The sequence below is a fragment of the Cryptomeria japonica genome, chromosome 11 (genome assembly GCF_030272615.1).
Source record: "Cryptomeria japonica chromosome 11, Sugi_1.0, whole genome shotgun sequence".
In the NCBI taxonomy this organism is placed as follows: domain Eukaryota; kingdom Viridiplantae; phylum Streptophyta; class Pinopsida; order Cupressales; family Cupressaceae; genus Cryptomeria; species Cryptomeria japonica.
The window spans coordinates 721,189,407-721,196,462 of NC_081415.1; the positions used below are offsets into that span (position 1 = coordinate 721,189,407).

Consider the following 7,056-nt stretch of genomic DNA (forward strand, 5'->3'; position numbering starts at 1 on the left):
ATCCTTTTTCAAACTGTCAAGGGAACATGATACAATCCATAGAATCTTTGGCATTTAAATACTTATAATAACGTATTACCTTTTTGCAATAGTTATCCCACAGAAATCATGCTATGTGTGATGTACACGATATTATCTAAAGCTTCCTTTACAAGTCCTTTTAGTTAGAGGTTTTAATTTGATGAGTTTCCTTGTAAAATATATAAAGCTTGTTCTTCAACAAGATTCATGTGATTATTAACATCATTAGTTTATAATAAAAGCTAGTATCCAAACGCATTTGAATGACATAAATCTTATATTTAGATTTGAATTCAAGACAATTAAAAACTTAAAAAGTGCAAGTCATGACCTTTCTCACTTAAAAAAAAATGTGGATAAGAAATGCCTTGAGATAAATACAATAAGCACATTGAGCAGATTCAAGTTGATGTACATAAATAATATACCATTGCTAATGACCAACATTTCATTTTATACAAATAGATGAAGATCATGTCTAAGTAATGACGATATCCATAACAAAAGAGATTGTGTAGCTGCAAAGGCGACTCTATTATGTAGGTGTTGTTAGGAATCCACACATTCGTCCTACCTTTGTTTGAGCTAGGAGCGAAAGATGGAGACCAATTTATTCATTCTAACTTTAGACCCTCTGTTCCATTAGACAAATTCAATATTTCTAGATGCCTTTCGAAAACCTGCTCTCGTGTCAAGGAACCAATCTCTTTTTTCTGCCTCTCCCTAAAAAAACTTTGGCCAATTGTAATTATTTGATTGAAGAAGCCAATAAGCATAAGCCATACAAATGTGTTCCAGATGAGGGAAAGTGAGAAATTTTGTCTATTACCCTGCAAAAGTTTCCTTAGCACATGTGAGAAAGCCCACGATAATAGAAAAAATTTCAAAGAGCGCTAGCATACTAAAAATGCAATCCAGGATCAACAATAATATACTGTTTCATATATGAGTATACACTACCAATTTCCATCGCACCATAGAAAAGCATATTGGTTGGGCAAGATAATGTTTGAATATCCAAAGTGTAAACTTCAATAATATTAATATTTTACAGTAAGATTGCTTAAACTGAAGAGATGGTGATCTAATTTTGTAGTTTTTATTTCTATTAGGTATCCTGCATTTCAAAAAATCTTGTTTTAGTTATCTGAAACATCTTTTTTGGTGTTTTGATTTTGCAACTTCAATACTCTTGACTTATAAAGGTTATGTTTTTACACTAGGATGATGATATTTACAAATTAAAATAAGTTTAAAGAGCTAAAGATAACGACAACAATTGAAAAGAGATTCAAAGGACGTGCAGAGAATAATATTTGTCCTGAAAGGCTGACTTGGTTGCACCATTCAAAGGAAGATAGAAACGGGTAAATGGATACAAATGAGGACTAGCAATCACAAAAAATAAGATAAAACACCTTCAACATTGACTAGGTTTGGCAAGATGTCTAAACATTTGAAGGAATTGTTGAAGCAATAAATGTCCTCAATGTTGAATAGGTTCAACCTGAGCTCCAAAAATTTGAAAGGATCATTGAAAAGCCTTCAGTGTTGCAGCTGAAAATAGTTGTTGTCTAGAATCTAGATTATACAATAGCAAGCTATTGTCTAACAACCCGAAGTTTGAATGTCTATACAACTAAATTTATAAATTAGATGGTTGAGGCACGTGGAGGGAAGCCTATACCCTGGAGAACTAATAATGATCTGGTTCTCAATGTTTGGCTTTTTGTTTGGTACTTTTTGTTTCCAAAATTCTTCATTTCGACTGTGTGAGATGTCTTTCTGGATTTGGCTTCCATAGCTTTGATGTTAATAGTCTAATAGTGGTTTTGCTTTTTCTAACTAGGATGATTAAATTTACTAGATAAGAAAACTGATGATATTTTCTTAACTGAGAAGATATGAATAACCAAAAGCAAGGGCAACATCGTACATAATTTCAGACAAAGTCCCAAGAAAACTTTATCTAGAATGCAGCTTATGAAATAGTGAGAATATGATACACTGTTACAGATTTAGAGAAGCTATCCTTGTAGAAGCGAAGCTCCAGTTCCCTTTATTTTTGTACTTTGTTGGAGGCCTAGAGTTCAAATATTTCCACTCTAATTTTGCTACTTGGCTTCGGAGTTCTATTTGGTACTGTACATTCTATGAGGGTAATTTAAGAGATGTAAAGCTTGTTTGGGCCTATCATTTTAAAAAAATCAGGTAAGAAGGATTTGAACTTCTAAAAAAATTTATTGTTTACAAACTCAAACTTTAAATTCCCACTTCATGCAACTTGTTGCAAATTTTAGGTGAAGGCCTGCTACACAGTCCAAGCTTGAAAAAGTCTAACACTACACTCAAATACCAATGAATAGGACTAAGAGATTTTAATTTGTTACAATTCTCCTTGGCTATAGTTTTATTTGAAAAACAATTGGAGGCGGCGTTAAGGAGAGCTCCAAATGAATCTCTAGTCAACATATTCCCCATAAGATGGTTTGCATTAAAGTTCCATAATTCATCTCAAACATCTCTACCATTGCAGAATGCCACCAAATAAAATATATTGAAAAAAAATCAGGGTTAAAAAATCTGAAAGTGACACAATGGACACAATGGATTAATTTCTTGTGGGAATAGTTGTACTCCATCTAAGAAGAGTTTCGGAATGTTTTGCAGAGGACACCAAACATGGAAAATTACAAGTAATCTGGCCTTAAAACAAAGTTGCATTGACAAGAATTTTGATTGGCAAATAAAGCAAATGTCAAGAGGATGTTAAGAGAAATTCATTTATGACATGTTAAAAGACTTATCCACATGACAAGCTTGACAGGGTAGTTATGGATAATATTATGGAGAAGGTATTCCTCTTTCCAGTTGTCATTTGTGGCTTTATGCTACTATCACCGTATTCTTGTCTTTTAATTTGAGACCTTGGGTAGTTTAAAAGAAGAAATGTGTAGAGGCTAAATATCATGATGTCTAATTACAAAGAAAACATTAAATACAAGTTCTACTACACGGATAAGGTACTAAGCATTTCAAGTTTTGCTATACTAGAGGGTAGACCATAATACATTTCACTTAGGATGCCTTGCCTCTTGTCTCTTTACTGCTCTTTCATTACTTCTGAACCTAAATGTTGTTCCTCCCATATTAGGACTTAGTTTTGGCTTGACAATACCAAGAGATGAGTTGCACCTATAGTATAGGCAATTTCATTTTTTTAATATCAATACTCACATAGAAGGGACTCTATGCATGTGGATCTTAGCACTTCAATAGTAAAATCATCTTTTGAACTTACATACATAGCCACAACACCGCTGCATTTATTTTTTCATTTTATATGACTCCAAAACTACTTTTGAGTCAAGCAAAGAAAAAAGTCACAAATTTTTTTAATGGACATTACTCTGATATAGTTGAGTGCCCTTGGTCTTTAGCCTGCTCACTACGGGAATTTTTGGCCCCCTGTGAGTCCTGTCCTTGATTCAAAACATAATTTAACCAAAATGTAAGCTAACAAATTTCCTGAAACAAAGAAACCTAAATTTATTTGTGATTTTAAAGAAAGAGAATATTTAATATTGGATTAATGTAATATAATTGCTTGACATGCAACAAAATTATTAATTTCATAGTGTTAGTATAGGATTACCTTCCATCTTCCAAATGAAAGTCCTTTGTAATAGGTAATTTTGATACTTTATTAGAAGAGACCTGAAGAATCATGTTACTTATCATTAACAACACATAAAAAGTATTTTTACTGTCACTTAGAATGTGTGTGTATGCTTAGATCTCAATTGTAAAGCTTTCTATTTCAAGGCATTACTTATTAATGTATATACAAACAAGTTCAAACGACACAAATTGTATACAAGCATTCAATTAAATCACCCTCGGCTTTCAATTAATTTATGAATGTAAATGCTTATCAAAGTTTCAAAATGAATGATTCAAAATAATTTCACACATTAGATCACCACAATAAAAAGATTCAAATTTATACCACGGTTTTCCCACTTCTTGCAATGTTTATTCTATTTTTAAGAACCTTGGCAGCTTGCCTCTGCTAAAATGGGCGCTTAAGGAACATGAAGGGGGATTATTAGTTACAACTTCTTTTGTAGACATGAATTCAAAATGTGCAAGCATAGACAAAGAACATGAACTATGCAACTGGCATGTGTTAGCCAAATTCCATAGCCTCTGTCAGCATCCTCTTTTGCCTATGCTAAAATGGGTGCTTTAGAATAGGGTATGGACATCCATCAGATCGTAACGAAAGGAGTTTTGTAAGATACCATGGTTGGAATGATTTGATAGATGTGTGCAAAATGTATAAGCATAGACAAAGGCAGTGAACTGTTTGACATAAAGCCTCAATCAAATGCAGTCTCCTGGAACACCTTGACCGCAGGATATGCACAAAATACATCGTTCTGCTCGGCTGTCGCAAAATGGGAGCTTTGGAACAGGATATGAACATCTATCAAAGATAAAGGGAGGGGTATTATTGCTAGATGTTAAAGCTGCAACTGCCTTGGTAAAAATGTATGCAAAATATAGAGGCATACACAACGCACATGGACAGTTTGAAGGAATGCCTCAAAGCATAAAGGATACATATATTTTGTTATATTAGTTTTTTTTCTTTTTCCTATTGTTTTTAAAAGTTGTGTATGACGGTTCAAATGCCCTATGGAGGTACTGCTTACTGCATAGATCCAAAACTAAATTTGAACATAACTAATACATCGAATCTGCTATTGATGTCCCAATCAAGATAGCATCAATTATGGGAATAGAGAAATGCCATTAAAAAAATTTGTTCCCAATCTATGCAAAAATGAAAATATCCAGCAGTTCAAACTAAAATGCATTTGACTCGCAAGTGGTAAAAACAACAAAAGTATGAGCCTAAACTAAACCCTAAGATGATCAGATAAACTAAAAAAAAAAAGTTAAAAAGTTGCGAAATTTAGCCCCCAAATAATCATAACAACACATTCGGACATTAAATCCCTCTTCAAAGAAATAAGAGAAAACGAACCAAAGTTTCCTCCAACAGAAACATGTTGAGCTGAGAAAATAGATAATAAGACACCCAAATCATTGGCCCAAAAATAAAATGCATGAAAGGAAAAACAGAGTTCTAATAAAAATTGAACCATAGCATACCATCAAAGCAAATATGAGCAACTCATGGTACAATGGTGATTTATTGTAGTACAAACCTCTCTATATAATAGTGACCTTGGAACTTGAATAGAAGAATTTCTACTCTGCGATAAGAACAAGCGTATGCACTTTGCAAGTGTAAGGCTAAATTCCACCCTATGTGCCTCCACGTTAGGCACATCTACAAAATGTGGAAGCATTGACAGGGCATGTAAACTATTTGACAAAATGCTTCAATGAAACTTTTTTCTCCTAGAAAGACCGTCACTAAATATGAATAAAAAACAAAGGAATTTATGTTTTTTACCCATGGTGTCTAGAGCCTCAGAGTCTTCATACAAAGTTGTAGAGGTTGCCTTCCATCTGTCTCCTCCTCTACCATAAAAAGAAGACGCCGAGACTGAAACAATTAACCACACTGATAATATCATTCTGGCGAACGCTCTGTTGACTACAAGTGAGGCAAACCACATTCTAAGTTTCTTACTTTGTCTTAGAGGCGTCACTGACCCACTGAAAATGGTGAGTCTCAAAGGAATTTTAAGAGATCTAATAATTATAATAGATAAGACATGTGTTCTATTTTGCATGCAGGCCACACATCTTCCCTGCCCTGCAATTTTCACAAGCAAATACCTCAAGATCTGTTGCCTTCGTTAATCGCGTGTTCTCTCTTATGAGAACCTGTGAATAACTCTAAATGCCTTTGCCAGCCGCAGGCAATGCCAATCAGAGAACGCCAAAATATACTGCACATAAATTTTGAATAAAAAATGAGCAACTTCTTCATAATACCTAGTTGAAAATAAAACTATACAAAATTTCCTTGCAAGTTGATTGGCTAAAAGGCGGAAGATTAATCATTGTTTACTGATGAAGCCTTGGCTATTTCCTGCGTGCACGAACTAATAAATACCTCTGTTGGGTTTCTTTAGTCAGTAAATGATATGCCCTTCTCAAATTAAATTAAATAGATGAAATTAAATATACTAAATGTTAGATTTTGAAATTTAGAATTACATGACATTATAGATGGAATTTATTTTACCGTACAAGTTAATGTATCTAGTATTATTTGTACGAAGTTGTTTTGCATTAAATTTTAAGTTTGGGAAGGCTTTTTTATTCAAGTTGAATTTCTAAATTTTTTTACAAACTCTTTAATTTTTAGATCGGAATCATATTTTATCTTAGGGTTTATACTGACAAATCAGCGAATCTGCAATACAATTAAAGGATTTGACGTTATGCATTACAAAATCAAGAACATAGACAGGAGAGAATTTCTGGTTAAATGCAAGGAATAAAACACACAATCATCAATAGAAAACGGGGACCTGTTGAATGGTAAACAAAATAGTGATCTTATCTAATCAGTTTTGAACATAGGTCAAACGTTTATTTGTATGCGATGAAAATGAGGGGTTTCCTCTCTGGTAATCAGTCATTTGACTTGCTAAAAAACATGGAGTTCGCAAGGAAGAGCAATATTTGACCCAATTTTAAACATCTACAAACAGATCTCAAACCTTCTCATAATCCTTTTCTCCTACTACTTGATCGATACACCAAGAAACCTACACCTTGTGGGGTGGTGAAAAATAAAAACTGGATTAATCATTAGTGAACAAAAAAAACGCAACCATTGTTCCTAGTAAAAGAAAAAATTTAAAGAAAATAAAACAACTTGAAACTGTTCATTCTACCTGTTCAAAATGCGAGGTGAAACTGAAATGCCTCTCCTCAAATCTAAATTCATATGTTTATAGACAAATTGAAATGCATGACTATTGAACATCAATAAGTTACAATCGTCGTTCCATATTCTTTGTGTTTGTAAAGACAGCTTGGAAC

At 33.3% G+C, this 7,056-nt stretch overlaps 1 long non-coding RNA gene across 2 annotated transcripts; it reads right to left on the bottom strand.

The window, feature by feature from the left end:
- Nucleotides 1-393: 393 nt before the first annotated feature.
- Nucleotides 394-6,093, bottom strand: LOC131061275 (uncharacterized). 2 transcript variants are annotated; one of them, XR_009110522.2, is made up of 4 exons: nt 5,510-6,093; nt 3,677-3,738; nt 3,431-3,498; nt 394-851 (listed from the first exon to the last, which is right to left on the bottom strand). It is a non-coding gene; the product is annotated as an uncharacterized LOC131061275 (long non-coding RNA). The 2 variants fall into 2 exon arrangements; XR_009110523.2 differs by lacking the exon at nt 3,431-3,498.
- Nucleotides 6,094-7,056: the final 963 nt, after the last annotated feature.